This window comes from Girardinichthys multiradiatus, chromosome Y (assembly GCF_021462225.1).
Source record: "Girardinichthys multiradiatus isolate DD_20200921_A chromosome Y, DD_fGirMul_XY1, whole genome shotgun sequence".
Lineage (NCBI taxonomy): Eukaryota > Metazoa > Chordata > Actinopteri > Cyprinodontiformes > Goodeidae > Girardinichthys > Girardinichthys multiradiatus.
The window spans coordinates 28,452,284-28,471,163 of NC_061818.1; positions in this window are offsets into that span (position 1 = coordinate 28,452,284).

An 18,880-nucleotide genomic window follows, 5' to 3' on the forward strand; every position below is an offset into this window, starting at 1 on the left:
TGCAGAAAAGCATCCCCACAATATGGTGCTCCTACCACAATATTTCACCAGGGGGATTGTGTGTTTAGATTACCGTGCCACCTTCCAAATGTTTACTGAACCTCCTGCATGGCTTGTGGCAAACTGCAAATGGGACATCTTATGGTTCTCTTCAAACAATTACTTTCCTCTAGCCACTGTTCCATTAAGGGCAGATTTGTGGGCCATTTATCCCTGTGGCTCCTCCAGAGTTACCATAGGGCCTCTTGGCTGCTCTATACTCTCCCTTGTCTGGCTTGTCAGTGGCGATGGAGGGTCATGTTTTGGTAGGCTTGCAGTAATGTCATACTCTTTCTATTTTCAAATGATGGATTGAACAGTGCTCAGTGAAATGTTCAGAGCTTAGAAATCTGCACAGAACAACTGTTTTCATACTGAGATCGGCCTCTATTTACTCTTTGGTGAACTGGACTTTATTTGGAGGTACAATATTAAAAGGGGGTGAATGCAAATGAGCACCTCACCTTTGAGAGACTCTTGCCAGAAATTCTGAACAAAACAGTATTTCCTTTCCTTTCACAATTATAAACTACTTTGCATTGGCCTATAAATATGTCAATCTGTACAAATAAGAATCTATAGGGTCTGTTAATACAACTTTCAGGCTGAACCAGTTTCAGACTCTCCAACAAGCCATACAATTTCCCTATTGGGCTTGATGCTTCTCATTGTGTTACAAGGAAGATTTTCAGCACAAATGGGTCTTACAGGGAGCAGCATCACATTTTGCTCCCTGACAACTTGCCTGCCTTTTGCTGTCTCCCAGCTGATGGTAAAACAGCCCTGGTTAGAAAAAGCGCGAAGGTCAGAGTGCCCTGAGGTAACTTCTGCTCATTAAGCAGCGTGACCTGAACCGCTGTGAGGTTGAAGAAGGGGGGCACCTTGAGAGCAGCGCCTTCAACCCTAAATGTACAGTGACGGGGAAGGAAGGGAGGGGCAGGATGGTGATCGTACACACAAAGCCATCTTGTTTAAGACCAGGTTCGGATGGAGCTGCTCCATTGTCAAAAACGTCCACATCCTGCCGCCTTGCAAAAGCAGCCAATCTTCAAACAGGTTGCATGAACAAAGACCCATACAGGATTGTGTACATTCCTCTAACACACTCACACAGAGTAGAGCAAATCTTTTTGTCTTGCATCAGCTTATTAACAGTTTTTGTTGTCACCCTCGTTTGAGTGTTTCTTAAGAGGTTGTGGTTTCATAATCTCACACAACAACGGAATTAAGTAATTCTGATGCAGCTTTGTCAGCTCACACACACATACACACTCAAGCCCCGCCACACTTAGGCCCCCGTCACCGTGTCCCTGCGTTTCACCCAAGGGCAGCAACAACATAATGCCTTCCAGATGTTGGGATGCTGTACTCTCCCTCAGACCTTGGAAGTCAGTGCCCCTCTCTCATGGTGTTAATGGTGCCCAAGAGGCCTTTGACGGGGGAAGGGAGGGGAGGTCACAGGCCCCTTTTAAGTTCCTACAGAGCCCACAAAAAGGAGCTGGGGAGGCTTTCCCTTTCACAGGGTAATCACTGATCCATCCTTCCTTTGCATTGATCAGCAGGGATTCAAATGAAATGCTGCATGAGGGACCTGGGTGGGGTTTAAATATGCAACCTGGTAATATTGGAGAAAGGAGGACGTGCTTACAAACAGAATAATAAAGTCTTCTGCAGCTGTTCTCTGTGGCGATGGGAAATGGGGGCACATACTATTAGGTTTCATTTGTCTGCATCCTTGGGTTGGGCTTTTGGGTATCTTATATCAGAAGCTCTTCATCAACTTGTTACGATTCTACCCTCTTTCTGAGTTCAGTTCACTCAGTATCCATAAAAATGCATGCGATTTACCATGTTTTATACATTGTCTCACTAAATAATATCACAGTTTTAGACTAATATTCTGGGTTAAAAATTAGCCTATTTTGGTCTGGATCACCAAAATTGCCTAGGCACACACCCTACGGTAAATGATTGAGTGCAAGTTTTCCCTGACATCCAGGAAGATACCCGTTGGGGATCATTTGAGTTTCACGGGTCAGACAAAGAGGCACAGAGTCAGACGACAAAACGTTTTTTAACCGCTGGGGGACCCACAGAGGCCACAAATGAGCCCGAGAACAAAATCCAAAGGGGAGAGATAGAGATGGAGGGAGTGATGGAAAGAGGGCTGAAGAGCCCTGTGAGAAAGCGTACATCTGCAGCACACGTTGGAGAGAGTCCAAAGCAAACAGGTTAAAATTAAACCACAGAAAGACAGACGATCCTTGTGTTTAAAGTTCCAGCAAACACTGGATTACCTTGTTACCATTTCAAAGGCATGAAAAATTGTCAGTTTTGTGGTCTCTCCCACCATAATGCCACCAATAATCTATGTAGCAGCTACACCGCTGACTGAGGCACAGCTGATCGCCACAAAATGAGGCCAAATAGGAAATAAAACTATCTAAATCCTCCACAGTTCTTCAGCATGTAAAAGGAAAACCATTTGCCTCAAAAGAAATTTCTGAAATTCAAACATTTATTTTAGTGAAATCACAAACCACCCACTAAAAGCTTTGCTATAAATGTGATCCTAACATTTGCTATGAGATATATATAGCAATGTAATATGTTTACAAAACAAATAGTTGAGCCGAGCCAAAAGAGATAATTTCAAGCAAGAATTACTTTATGTTAACATAAAAATGATATAGGGAATAACATGCATGACAAATTACGTTTTCTGCTAAGCGTATGTATGAGGTTCACTTGCATCTCACCTGTGCAGATTCATACATTTATATGCATTATTGAAACCTCGATTAGTAGTCATCAAATGCAATACAGTACATTAACAATGGGACTGGAATGCTTGTTTTTAAATAACTGAGCTTCACCCTGTTGGTTAAGTCTGAGCTCAGGTAATGCCTCAAAGTGAGCAAATGTTGTAGCTGTGGTTTTCTACTGCTTATTTTTTCTCAAGATCAATGATATCTGATTTTAAGCAAAGGCTCCTTGCTACATGTTCACCAGAAACCACAGGTTTTTGCAAAGTTAAAGAGCACATTTTGTTGATGGTTCAAGGATATGTCTTGGAGTTGATACGATTTAGCACAATGCTGCCATCTAGTGGCGAATTATGATGGTTTTTCCACTGTTTATCTAGTAAAACAAGTTAAAAACTGTAATGAATTGACAGTGCTATACTGTTAAAAATTATTTATACTGCTTTTAGGAAATCCTTCACGTATTGCACTGGGAAGGAAGATGAATTGGTTATTGCTAGCTGAAATTTATTAGGAAACACATTGTTGAGTCAGTGTCTTAGAAGAACCAGAGATCTTGAGTGCTTGGTATCTTTCATGTTGATGTTTCTGCAATTTAATCCCTGAACAAAATAAATACACATGAAAAAACATTATCCTTGCATGCTTTTCTGTCTCCTCGAGAATATGTTTAACTTTATGAGCGTTTGTTTTCAGAAAAAAATATAAAGCAAAAGGTTTGGTGCATTTTAAGTCAATTAAATAATGTGGGAGGGTTACTGCTGTTCAGCTAGCTAATATTTGCTCTTTATCTCTCCCAGACTGCATTACATAATTCTACAAAGATGCTGCAAGGAGCACAGACCCAATTCCATTTTGTTGAAGAAAAAAGAATCAGATGTTGTTTTCTGATGCTGATCATGTTTTAGTATTTTTCCAAATTTTGATAGAATTTAAAGTTTATATTAAACTAAATGACTGATCTGGATGAACTTTTCATTTAGCTATTTTTCTGTCCCAGTTCCCTAAACGTTTCCATATGGTTGAGTCAAGCTTTATTTTGCAGATTAATGACCCTCTCCTGCAGACCATCAGGATCAGATAATGCAGTTAGGAAGGGAGGAAGTGAGGATCTGGAACCTGATGTCAGACTATTTTACTTTCCTTCGTCCCCAGCCAGAAGAAAAAGGAATGAAAAATCTGATGTCTGTGCAACCATGTATGACCTGATCTATATTTTTTTCTCAAGATATGTAAAAGTTTCTCCTATCCTGACAGCTCAAAAAGCCTGCTGTTTTCCTCATCCACTTGGTAAACAAATCCTCCCTCTGCCACCTGGGGTTTCTGGTTGTTTCTGATCAGTCCACTGTTGTGCAAAAAGAGGGGGCCTGGAAGGGGCAGACTGTTCTTGCAGAGACCTCCTTCCATGACTCATTGGGACAACAGGGAGACTTTCTGCCCAAAGCAACATGATCAAACAATGTATTTTACTGTGAAAGGATTACTTCTACGCCAAATGAGGCAGTAACAATAGCCCTTCAGTTTTAAATGAAGACAGCTGTTGCATTTTAAAGAAAACCGGAGAAACGAGACGACTAAGTACGCATGGTAAAATGAGAAGATGGGTGAAGGATTTGGGTCAGCAAACAAACAGCATTCACAGCTAGTTAATGCAAGCTTAAGATGTGTGATCTTTTTGTAAAGTGAGAGACAGACCAACAGCATGAATTTAGGTGAAGTGACTTGTGGAAATGAAAGATGGTGTAAGATAAGATGTAATATGAAGAAAATAACTTTTCTTTAAGTAAGAACCTGTTACGAATAACCTTTATTAATATGCTTATAGCTGTTTTTTCCCATTTATACCATAGTGAAGTAAAGTATAAGTTCTAATGTTTCTCTTCTGTTACAATAGGATAAGAATGCTCATAAACATACAATACAAGGATAAATGGCCCAAGGGTTGTCATAAATGACCTGAAGCTGGGGCACTGGGTTTGATAGTGGAGCAGCTAGTATAACTAGGTTGATTAGAAAGCTACAACACACTTAGATTAAGTATGGACACCCGCTACTACAAAATCTAACAGATAGACACCACAATGGTGACACATAGTCTACTGATAATCACTGAGGGAGTGCACATCCAATGCTTTGGAGAGCCAGATATAAAACTACATGTGACCATCTTTCGAGGCTTTTTCGTCATCCTTTCACAGACGGCAACGGTCTGAGACAGGAGCCTCAGCACTGATCTCTGTAATCATTCCTCTGCCTAATTTAGGTTAAAGAAGCTAAAAGTTAGAAACTGTTTCAAAGTCGTTCATTTAAGAGTCGGTGTTAAACAGAGTTTGTGGTCGCTTCTGGGGACCAAGGACCGGAAGAACTCCAACAAGGTGCGGTAGCTCGGACAAACCTTTGGAATGTTTAACCTTTCTTTCATTTCATGTTGGCTTCCTTTGTTTTGTCACATCAGTCATTTCCTGTTTAATATCTGGCTCCTTATTTATTAACCTAGACTTCCCTACCCTGGCATCTCATCACAGAGATACACAGCTTGTCACTACATTTACAAATGCTAGTTAAAATTCTACCATGCAAAACGAAGCCATAAATCAACACCTAGAAACACAATTGGCTTCTTTGGGCCTGAGCTCATCTCAGATGGACTGATACAAAGTGGAAAAAAGTGTGCTGTGGTCTGAACAGTCCACATTTCAAATTGTTTTCAGAAATCATGATCGTTGTGTCCACCGGGCCAAAGAGGAAAGGACAATTCAGATTGTTATCAGCGCAAAGTTCAAAGGCTAGCATCTGTGATGGTATAGGAAGTGTTAATGCCAATTGCATGAGTAACTTGCATATCTGTGAAGGCACCATTAATGCTGAAAGGTACATAAAGATTTTGAAGCAACATATGCTGGCATCCAAACAACTTCTTTTTCAAAGATGTTTCTGCTTATTTAAGCAGGAAAATGCCATGAATGCCCTGAAGTGAATATTTGCGAAAAAAAAAAAAAAGCTTATCAGTTTGAACATTAAATATATTGTCTTTATAGCATAATCAATTGTATTTAGATTGAACAAGATTTGCAAATCCTTGTATTAAATATAAAATCATGAAATTGCTGGTTCGATCTAGGACAATGACAAAGCTGCACATGCAAACAGTTGATAGGCTAGTTCACTGGGGCGGTCAGAACCACCTGGAGCTTAGCTAAAGACACTGGAGATGATGGTGGACTTCAGGAGAACAACCCCCATTCTGCCTCTCCTCACCATCCTCAACAACTGTCTGGTTCTGAGATGGTCCTCACACATAGACACTGTTCAGAAGAAGGTCCAACGGAGACGGTACTTCCTTCGGTAACTCAAGAAGTACAACCTTCCAAAGGAGCCGATTGTCATCTTCTACACACCCATTATTCAGTCTGTTCTGTGTTCGTCCATCACTGAATGGTTTGACTTGTCCACAAAACAGGACAGGTCCAGACTCCAATGAACTATTAGGTCTGCATAGATGATCAATGGGACTGTCCTCTACTTTATCCAGGACTTACAGGTCTAGGGTCAAGAAAATTGCAGCTAAAATCTCTGCAGACCCCACACACCTTCTTGTTCCATTTACAGAGCGCTATTTGCAAAAACAACCTACCACAGAGACTGTTTCTTCCCCCAGGCTGTCTCACTGACGAACACTTAACAGACTGCTTAGATCGATTGATACCATGCATATTTGCACTAATTCAGCCATGTCTTTCTCATTTGTAAGACCCCTGTTTATATATAAGTATATACAATAAAATCTTTTTCTTTAATTCCTCTTTGTATATATTTATATTTAAAATTTCTTTGAGAGCGAAGTTGAACTGAAGTCAAATTCAGTTGTGGGCTCAAATGTACAGTATTTGGAAATGGTAAACTGGACTGAACTTCTATAGCGCTTTTCCAGTCATACAGACCGCTCAAAGCGCTTTACACTAGCGCCACATTCACCCAATCGCACTCACTAACACTCACACATTCATACACCAATACACAGATCGGTAGGCAACTTGAGGTTAAGTGCCTTGCCCAGGGACACATTGACATATGGCAGGAGGAAGCTGGAATCAAACCCACAACCTTCTGATTGCAAGACAACTACTCTTCCTACTGAGCCACAGTCACCTCTAAAAAATTCAGCATTAGTATTTATTTTATTTTTACACATTTGTCAGAGAAACTGCTTAAAGGGAAAAACCTGTCTGAAATGACATGTCTTCTTTAAAATATATGGCAGGATTTTTTTAAATTAATCTTTTGTAGGTTTTGCCTTTAATCAATGAATTACAGATGAAGTCTGACCCAACCATAAAAGAATGTTAAAACTTTACTCATGGTTTTGAATTATTCTCCATTTGTAGTCAGCTGTGGTGCTTTTCAGTGAACAATGCAGCCTTGCACAATTCATCTAGCTGTTTCCTTCACCAATTGTATCATTAATAAACACGTGTGACCACGTCCTCCAGTGTGGTATGCATGTATGCTCCATGTTTTGTCTTTACATCATACTGATACAAAATAATCTCAGTTTGAGCATCACAAAGAATGCTGTTTTAAAACAATTTAAAAAAAATTTATTGCAAAGTTCACATTTCTGCACATGAGACTTATCACTTTATATCACCTTTTTACCTTTTGTTGAACTAACGGTGCTGCTTTTATGGTCAACTTGGGAACTATGTACTGATACTAAAGTATTTTAATTAGGCCAGATGTGTTGCAGCTGTTTTCTTGTGAAAATTGTTCTGTCATGTTTCAGAAATGTTACTCCCCAAGAACACAGTGATCCTTTGTATTTCAGAAATAGGACTTTTTTCTAATTAGAATAGACAACCTCCCAAACATTATATTTTTTTGTATAGTAAGGAGCAGCTGCACCAAGAACTTTTTCCACTAATCACACATTTTTGCTGCAGCAGCAGTAAAAAAAAAAAAGTGGCACTTGGAATCAAATTTTGTTATGTTTACTTGACAAATACATTTCTAGGAGAACATTCCAGTTCTACTAAATTCAAGACCCATGAGTTACATTTGGGCCCACAATTATTAATACCCTAGGCATGTTATGAAGTCTTGTCATGAAATGTGAGTTTTGAGCAGGACCTGTGCAGACAGAAACTTGGGAGCTGCATGGCACAAAAAATTGTTTAATGACAAACTAAACAGCAAACTAACAGTACAGGAGCATGGGCAGAGAACAGTGCAATCTAACAAAATAATCCAGCAGTGAGAGATGAAAACCAGAGAGCTAATATACAGGAGGTGTTAAGGAAAAGGGCATGGCAAGCATGTGCAAGCAATTAGGTGAGAATGAGAAATAGCTGATGAGAATTAAGACAGGGCGCTGAGGGGAGAGAGTGATGAACAGGATCTGAACAGAGAGAAACACAAGAATTAACTCTAACAGAAATATATAAATGCACAAGAACACAAAAAAACTATGAACCGAATCCACAAATGAATGAACTAAAATGGCAGCAACTAAAGAACACAAATGACAGGGAAATGAAGAACACAGTGACTCATCAGAAACCCAAACACTCAAACACCTAAGAACCATTTTTGTTTTCAGTCAAAAAGTTGTTTTCTGATAGGAAATGGAACAGGTATCTCTCAAAAGAAAACAAACAATGTAAAAGGTGTAGAAACTTTGAAAAACAAAATTTTACTTTTAAAAATGACATGTCAGAAATTATTCATACATTTCTCAATAATTAATGTGGAAATGATTTTTTGGCACTGCAGCAATCAAACCTTTATTATAATTGAGCAGCTTTTTTAATGTTTCCCCTGGTATTTTGAGGATTTATCTTGGGTAATAAGTTCCAAGTATTTGAGGTTGGCATTCTTGCCATAACTCCAATATTTACCTCTATCCCCAGATACAGGATCAGTTTAAAGTGGCGCCTATGGCTTGGCTGCTCTGTAGTGTTAAGATTGGTCCTAGTTATAAGAAACATTACTTCAAGTATAACTCTGCCAGAAGTATGGATAACTTTGGGCTAACTGTAACTGTCCAGTTACATTTTGTCCATTAATAGAGGTTTCCCTAATAAAGGCTATTGCACCAATTTGCTTTTGAATATCCTCAAAGTAAAAGCATAAGCTAGCTCTTCAGTCCTTTACTTATTATGAAACAGTAACTCCATGGTTTATTTTACAGCTAAAAAGCAAACATTTGCAAGTGTATTTGTTCAAATCAAGGCTTGATGTAGGTTATTATGATGTTATGTTTAAACAGAATCCTGCAAAGTATGCCAATGCTGATACAACTCCTGGGAATTGCTGGAATTTCTGGGAATATTTCTAAGAGGTCCTAGATGAACTCAGATTGAGTAATTGGTGTACAGGAGTATCCTTCCTATAAAAACAATAGCACTAGCAGGAAGTTAACAACATTAACAGTAAATTCCATGGGAAATGGCAACCGGTAGGGTGAGAATTGATCTATTTCAACACTATGACATGTAGGAGTATTACTTTCAAAATGAATGTTGTGCTGTGTGAGGTCTGCAAGAAAAGTGCATGTTTTCTAACTGAATATTTGTTTGTCATGTGGCATTCCTGCATGTTTCCAGAGGGAAATCTATTTTCATGGAACAGGATCAAGCTGAAGAGTCTCTCCAGACCTCCTGACACTGGTGTCGGTTGTCTTACAAATGATAAAGCTAATGGCTTCAAAATGCCAACAGAGACTCAAAGAATGTGGAAACAGAAGGACTTCTGTTTGCTTCATACATTTTGCATGATCACATTACAGCTAATTCTCAGTAAATGAACAACAGTGACATTGTTACAGCTTGAATGTCTCTCCTTTAATCTTCCTTTTATAATTAAGTTGTTGAATGTTGAGTTTCTGCTCAGCAGGATAAGATGAGATACGGAGAGGGTGAGAAGAAAGCATCTGGTCTCAGATGGTGGTGTAAGTTTTTCTCTGAAAGTACAAGGACACCCTTTCAGTTACTCAACAAGTCACTCATCACAATTTGAACAGGGTCTGCGTTTGCACTTTTATGTCTACTAAAGAGTTTTTCCATGTTTTCATTGTTGTGAGTTTCCCAGAAGAGTCCTCTTGTCACAGGATCTTTTTAAAGCGACATCATTATGACCCCTAGAGCCTTTTATAGAAACATCCACATGCGTAGCTAATTCTTTTCACCAAGAAGCACGCTGCTGTGTCAAAAAACAAACATGGAGATAAGAAGTCAGGGCTGCTGACAGAGTGGGTTAAACAGAGCTAAGGGGTTTTCCAAACTATCTCACGATTCACTTCCTTTTCCTCCTTTATATTAACTTATTTGCTTCCAGTTATATATTTAAATATTTTGGGGAGAGGAGGGGCATGTCTGAGTTTATTTGTCAGCTCTTTTTTCCGAGCCCTCAGGCAGCAACGGACAAATCTGAGTCAAACGAAAACCTGGCAACTTTGGGTGTTCAGGGTGGTGGGGGGTTGTTGGTGTGTTGGAATATTCATGTAACAACCAGATGACAACCATATATGCTTTGATGCGAGGAAAATGGAAATCAACCTCAGGTGTAATTTGCAAGACTTAACGAGTCCATTATTTATCCATTTTTGCAAAGCTTATGTAGAAAATCTTTATTCATTCTTGATCAAATGTGATGGTTTGACATGGGAGATGAGAGGAACTGAAACCCACTTTGTATACTAATGATGTTGTGTTTGTCAGTCCCTTTTTTTAATTATCATTCCTGTGACATTGCTCAATAACAGACTCCCTGTGCGGTGATGAAAGCTCAGCATGTAAGTAATAAGAGCAGATTGCATTTTCACTGCCACCCCTCAGAGTCTGATATGCTAAACATCCAGGACCAGGGAGTGGACATGGGGATACATGTCCAGGGGTACATGCAGTTCATTCTTCAGGGAGATGACTGAAATCTAAATGTTAATTTTCCTGTGTGAAGCATTGTATTCATCTTTCAATATCTCGTATGATCATTTTTTAACTTCCGTCATCTCTTCATTAAAATGTTTAAACATCTTTTGATCTTCCACTGGACTAAGGAGAACTTGCTGTGCATAGATATTTCTTCTCCACATACTCCCACCATCTGTTTTAACTAAAAACACATTATGCTGGGATCTGCTTGTTCTTTCTGAGGCTGACTGGAACTTAGGGAGTTGATACTGACATCTGATTCTTTCATTTCCTGACAGTCTTTTGTTCCCAGATTTGTAAAACAAAAACTGCCCTGGGAATTAAACAACCATGAACTGATTGGTATTCCTACACTCATTCCATCAATATGTGCCTTTGAAAGTGAAAGTGTGGAAAGTCCAGTCTTGCATGTGTGTTTTGTTTCAGAGTTAAAAACTGTCAAACAGGATGTTTGCAGTAGAATATAATGTGGACTGGCTCCTCCCTGATTGACTCAGGATGAAACTACACAGAAATGAGAAAGATTCTGGAACACTAGCTGTGTGGGAGGGTATCAGATGACTTTTACGTGCGTGGTTGCTGGAATAGTAAACAGGATGATTTAAACCACTTTCAATGTTCAGTAGATTAAAGATTAGAAGCAATCACTCTCATCAGTGTTTCTGGTGTGTTTACTTTTAATTTAAGTGTACTATGTACAGTACAGACCAAAAGTTTGGACACACCTTCTCACTCAAAGGGTTGTCTTTATTTTCATGACTTTCATGGCTTTGGTCTGATGAGTCCAAGCTTGAGATCTTTGGTTCCAATCACCGTGTCTTTGTGCAGTGCAGAAGAGGTGAACAGATGGTCTCTACATGCCTGGTTCCCACCATGAAGCATGGAGGAGGAGGTGTGATGGTGTCGGGTTGCTTTGCTGGTGACACTGTTGGGTATTTATTCAAAATTGAAGGCATACTGAACCAGCATGGCTACCACAGCATCTTGCAGCGGCATGCTATTCCATCCGGTTTGCGTTTAGTTGGAGCATCATTTATTTTTCAACAGGATAATGATCCCAAACACACCTCCAGGCTGTGTAAGGGCTATTTGACCAAGAAGGAGAGTGATGGGGTGCTGCGCCAGATGACCTGGCCTCCACAGTCACCGAACCTGAACCCAATCGAGATGGTTTGGGGTGAGCTGGACCGCAGAGTGAAGGCAAAAGGTCCAACAAGTGCTAAGCATCTCTGGGAACTCCTTCAAGACTGTTGGAAAATCATTTCAGGTGACTACCTCTTGAAGCTCATCAACAGAATACCAAGAGTGAGCGGAGCAGTAATCAAAGCCAAAGGTGGCTACTTTGAAGAACCTAGAATATAAGACATATTTTCAGTTGTTTCACACTTTTTTGTTCAGTATATAATTCCACATGTGTTAATTCATAGTTTTGATGGCTTCAGTGTGAAGCTACAATATTCATAGTCATGAAAATAAAGAAAACTCTTTGAATGAGAAGGTGTGTCCAAACGTTTGGTCTGTACTGTAGTTTAGAAGTATATGTTGTACCAACTACCTCAAAACTTTACTGTGCATTAAAGATAAAAAATTAGCTAAACTTTGACAATTGAATATATCAGAAAGAAATATTCTCTTAGCTAAGTTGAAGTTCTCCATATGACTTTTACACTGTCTGTAAGCATTTAAGTGATCCATACAAACAAAGACTTCAAAACATATTTTTCATAAATTCTGTGAAAAAATTGAAATCAAATAGATAATTACATAAATGTATTCTATATCAAGAGGCAATTTTGTCAATGACAGCTGTAAAATACCTCCTGCATGGAGAAATTCCTTTATTGCTCAGTTTTAACCTCTCAAGCTTAAAGGGGTTTTGTGAAGTTTGAGCACAAAATAGCATGCGCAAATCTAACTGAATTTTTCTGAGAATTTACATACTCTATCTAAACAATCATTATGTTAATAATTATGTTTTTCAAATGGAAGTGATAATTCTGGCCTCCCTTTGCTGCTGGTTGAGTAAAACCTGGGTGGTTTGCGACAGAATGTATTTTTTGGAATCTGTGAGCTCGGTTGGCGGGGCGCCGGGCTCCAGTGAGGGGGCCTTGGCCGGGCAGTGTGCAGTGTTGATTGAGAAGCACAGGGGTTGCACAATGAAACTGAAACACCTGGTTTTAGACCACAATAATTTATTAGTATGGTGTAGGGCCTCCTTTTGCGGCCAATACAGCATCAATTCGTCTTGAGAATGACATATACAAGTCCTGCACGGTGGTCAGAGGGATTTTAAGCCATTCTTCTTGCAGGATAGTGGCCAGGTCACTACGTGATACTGGTGGAGGAAAACGTTTCCTGACTTGCTCCTCCAAAACACCCCAAAGTGGCTCAATAATATTTAGATCTGGTGACTGTGCAGGCCATGGGAGATGTTCAACTTCACTTTCATGTTTATCAAACCAATCTTTCACCAGTCTTGCTGTGTGTATTGGTGCATTGTCATCCTGATACACGGCACCGCCTTCAGGTTACAATGTTTGAACCATTGGATGCACATGGTTCTCAAGAATGGTTCGGTAGTCCTTGGCAGTGACACGCCCATCTAGCACAAGTATTGGGCCAAGGGAATGCCATGATATGGCAGCCCAAACCATCACTGATCCACCCCCATGCTTCACTCTGGGCATGCAACAGTCTTGGTGGTACGATTCTTTGGGGCTTCTCCGCACCGTAACTCTCCCAGATGTGGGGAAAACAGTAAAGGTGGACTCATCAGAGAACAATACATGTTTCACATTGTCCACAGCCCAAGATTTGCGCTCCTTGCACCATTGAAACCAACGTTTGGCATTGGCATGAGTGACCAAAGGTTTGGCTATAGCAGCCCGGCCGTGTATATTGACCCTGTGGAGTCTCCACCACCTGAGGAAAGGGGACCACCTCCTGGGTCCAAGGGCTGTTTGCCCCCAATGGGGTATCGTCCCCTGGACCTGAAAGTATAGAGTATGTATGGGTTAGTGTGAGTAAGTGTACGACGTCCATTGTTGTTTGTCTTTACATTGGGTGCGTGGGTGTGAGTGTTTTTATTTGTAAGCATGAGGGTGGGAATGTGTGATTGTGACTGTGTGTGTCTGTTTTTTGTGTCAGGTTGGGTCTTGGACTTCTCCCTCACTTGGATCAGCCCCCATGGCGTCCTGAATGCAGTGAACTCTCTGGATTGTTCAGTGAGTGGGACCTGCCAGTAACCCTTACACAAATCCAATGTAGTCAGATACATTGCTTTTCCAAGACGTTCGAGCAGGTCATCAGTTCTAGGTGTCAGGTAGGAGTCAAACATAGACATGGAATTTAGGTATCTGAAATCAATGCAAAACCTAATGCTTCCATCCTTCTTAGGCACCAAGACCACTGGGTTACACCATTCACTTTTAGATTTCTCAATGATCTTTAGGGACAGCATCAGATCAACTTCAGCCTTTAATGAAGACAGCAGGCGTTCTGGGATTCTATAGCTTAATCGTCTCACACTGGCACCTTCTCGCAAAATAACATCATGTTCAACAACATTAGTTCTCCCTGGATTCCATTGGAACAACGCAGATGTCCATAGCTCTCTCACCTGCTGCTGCTTATCCTTGGGAAGACGGCCAAGGTCCAAATCCAGAGAGCCCACAGGTGGTAGGTATTGCTAATTCACTTCATCCTCTTCAGGCACTCTCCGTATGAGCATTGCATCTTCCTTGTGTTCCATACGCTGCACCCACTCTTTTAGGAGATTTATGTGCAAAACCTTTCTGGGACGCACCTGCCCTGGGGTGGATACCTCTTATGTGGTGGGTCCGAGCTTCCTCATGACTTCATATGGCCCCTGCCACTTGGCCAACATTTTGTTTTTGTCGCTGGGAAGGAGCACAAGCACTTTTTGTCCTGGAACAAATGAGCGCTGCCGAGCAGACTTATCATACCAAGTTTTCTGTTGCTGCTGGGCCTTTGACATGTGCAATTGGGCCAGCTCACTCATTTTCTCCAACCGCTTTCTCATCTGAATAACATAAAACACCATGTTATTGGGTCCCGCCCCTCCTTCTGTCCCTCCCAGATCTCTCTCAGCAGAGAGAGAGGGCCCCGAACTTCATAACCATACAATAGCTCAAAGGGAGAGAAACCAGTGGATGCTTAGGGTACCTCCCTATAAGCAAAAAGGAGATATGGTAGCCACTGATCCCAATCTGTGCCACTGTCATTGATAAATTTTCTGAGCATCTGTTTCAAAGTTTGGTTAAAGCGTTCTGTTAGCCCATCGGTTTGAGGGTGGTAGGGGGATGTTCTCAGGCTCCGGATGCCCAGCAACTGATAAACTTGCTTCAATAAAGTAGACATAAAATTTGTTCCCTGATCAGTTAGTATTTCTCGTGGAAACCCAACCGTTGCAAATAACTGCACCAAGCAAGATGCAATAGGTCTAGCCTTTATAGATTTTAAAGGGAACACCTCAGGATATTTTGTTGCATAATCTGTTACAACAAGCATGTAGTGATTCCCTGTTTTACTCCTCTCCACAGGTCCTACAATGTCCATTCCAAGACGCTCGAAAGGAGTACCGATGACAGGGAGAGGTTGGAGTGGAGCTCTGGGGGGAATTTTAGCAGAGGTTATATGACACTCTGGGTAACTTCTGCAAAACTGAGCCACATCTTTGCCCAGGACAGGCCAGCAAAATTGACGTTTAATGCGAGCTAGGGGTTTGTGCTTACCTAGGTGGCCAGCCCAGGGAATTGAATGCCCCAAGGTGAGAATGGCTTTTCTCACTGGTTGGGGAACCACTAGCTGCAACATAGATCCCTGCTGACAATAAAGGATGTCATTTTGCAAAATGTACTCCTCACCATTATGGTCTGGCTCCACTCCGGGTTCCTTTAACTTTGCCTTCTGTAAAAAAGGTGTCAAAGACTGATCAGATTGTTGAAGTTCAGCAATATCCTTAGGAATATCAAAGCCACATGGTGGCATTGCTGGCTCAGTATCCATTGGTACTTCCACAGATGAAAACTGGAACTTCTCCTGCCTTTTTTGTCTGTGGGTCTTTCGTGGTTTCACTTCAGTAGTTTTCAGTTCCTCATTGAAAAAGGGCAGGGCACTCAGAATTTCAGAGCGTGGGTCGGTTCGCTTGGCCTGGGCTCTGGTAACAGCCACATGACTTTCCTGAATATGATCAGATTCTAACAAATCAAAAAGCACGGGAAGATCACGCCCGAGCACAGCAGCATAGGGCAAATCGCTAACAACACCCACATGCAGGAGATACATCTGGTCCCTGACTTTAATGTAAATGTCAGCTGTTGGATATCTTTTCTCATCTCCGTGGACACAGCAGATTGAAATTGTGTTGTCTGTGCGAACACTATTAGGTGGGACAAAATCTGAATGAACAAGCGACCAAGAACTTCCAGAATCAAGAAGCGCGTTAATGGTAACCCCATTCACTTTGATCTGACTCATTTTGATAGTCTTGACATCCTGCAACTCAGGGTCAATCTTAGACTGAGGGGCAATGCACATCTGGACCATTTTAGCAGAATTTCTAGGGCACATAGGTTTCGTATGGCCTTCTAATCCACAGAGATAGCAGACAATCTTTTTACCGGTGGCCTTTGAAGGCCTAGTGGTAGATTGACCTTGCAGCTGATGAGTCTTACTAGCACTTGCTGACTCCAGATGGTGCTGCTGAGGAATCCTCCGAACATCCCGGGATGTTTTCCATGCATTATGGCTCCAGGCTTGTCCCTTCTTTCTGGCAGCGACAAAGACATCCGCTAGCTCAGCTGCTTTCATTGCTGAACCAGGATTGTGCTCCCTGATCCAAACTTGCACCTGAATTTTTGTCTGTATAATTCAGGGTTAATGTCATACTTCAAAAGGATGGAAGATTTGACTTTATCATAATCTAATGCATCATCAACGTTCATATGTACGTAGGCACCTCTAGCCCTACCAGTAAGCAATGGTATCAGGCGAAAAACCCAATCAGATTTTTGCCACCCATAAGCACTAGCCATACGTTCAAATGTGACCAAAAATTTTTCAACATCATCGTCTTCAATTAACTTTTCTAATCTACAATCTACTTGTGGAGGGAACTGAATAGCCGATAAAATGGTTGGATTAGAACCACCTGACATTACCTCAGCCTGGGCCTGCTGAGCAGAGGTAGAAGGCTGATTGTCTGATGGATCAGAAATAGTTGCTGGAGAATCTGATATTGATAGTTGTATTTCAGACTGCAAAAGGTTAAACTGATGTTTTAGAACTTTAAATCGCTGTTCTTGACGCACATTTACCTCACTGTTTTGCATCTCGGGCATCCTGTTGCATGTAGCATAGCCACCAGATCAGACAGAGTAGGCTCCTTCTCCTCTCCCTCCATAGTTTCAGTAACCCCAGAGGCTCCATTTTCCTCTTCTTCTGCACCGAGGGGCTGAACAGATCCTTTTTTCTTGTCACTTTTGCCACCACGATGCATCCTCCTTTGATGGGGGGGGGGGTTGAAAATTGCCAAAGGGGGGGAAAGAAAGAAAGAAAGAAAGAAAGAAAGAAAGAAAGAAAGAACGAACACTTGTGTCCAGTACTGCGTTGATCCCTCTCCTGACACCAATTGTCAGGAACCAAGCAGTACAAAGTAGAGGACACAGGTGTTGAATAAAAAAAAAGTGGGTTTTATTTACCCAAAAAACATGAAAATAATGGTTAACAAAATGGGCAATTATACAGGCTTGCCAATAAAAGAGGTCAACTCAAGATACTAGACTCAAAATCATCACTGACAAGACTCAGACAGATACAAACCAAAACCGACCTCCTGAACTAACACATAAGGGCCCTTAAATACAGGTTTAGCTAAACCACACACACAATAGGGGAAGACAAAATGGCTGCCACATAATAACAGGAAATAAATCAAAAACACCCCTAAGGTTCCCCCCACTTGGCATGAAGTGTTTGATTCAGTCCAATGAGGCCATCAGCAGTACTTCAGGAATCTCAGCCCTTAGCCACGCCTTTTTCCCATCAGGAAGGGGAAGCCAAACACCCAGGTAAACTCAAACAAAGAAAAGAGTATTAATACAACATAGAACTGAATTGACCTTGTAGTGTTAATATGTGAGCACTTCATATAAACATTGTAAGGTGATAGAGGAATAAACAAAGAAACTATATAATTAAGGAATATTTAAAGTAATGACTACAAAGTAAATTAAAGGAAAACCAGATTATAGTAGGGTGTGGCTCTTACCCTGTGTGGCTTGCCATCACACTTATTCTTTAATTCTGCTTGGTAGTTTAGTTGGATTGTTTTAGCATGGTAAAGTGTTTGTTGATGGAAATATGTTTGATTTTGACTTGACTTATTTTTGTTAATAAATTCTTGTATTTTAAGAAATTGTGTGAATTCATTCCATGTATGTGCAGAGTTTATGCTGTTCAATAATGTCAGAGCTTGGCTCATCCCTTTCAATTTTGTGCTAATACCACCGCCTCATTGGGCTGGTATTCACAGGACAACCCTTAACAGATTGAAATATTATTTAATAAAATATTAAAATGTTAATATTAAATAATATATTCATATTCATAATTACAACATCACAAACATCTGGTCTGAATTTTATGTCAAGATCCCCGTTATAAATATACTGTATCCTAAAAATATACATTGGATGCCATCTACCATGATCCCGCTGCTCTTAGTGAAAAAAAAAAAGCTTTAAGTTTGAATTTACAGAAAAAGAAAAAAACCATTTCACATTATTTATATATCTTTTTAAAACCAATAATATACCTCTTGGAATTTGAAAGTTGCAAAAGAAAGGATGCCAAACTACCATAGAAACCACCAAGCTGCAATAAACACTGTATCCCCAAGCGAGTTATAACTGGCACTGCAGAATCAGGTCAGGCACACAAACCCAAATAAGAACGCTTCAACCAGGTCTAAATCTCACCAGAAGTGAGGTCAGCTTACATTTTGACAGTTGCTGGATAAAATATGACCAATTGTGCTAGGTCTCAGTGACAGCTTCCACACACAAGACTGTTGAGAACCAAGTAGTAGGGCAGAACCTGTGAAGGATATTAGCTTGATCAACCACT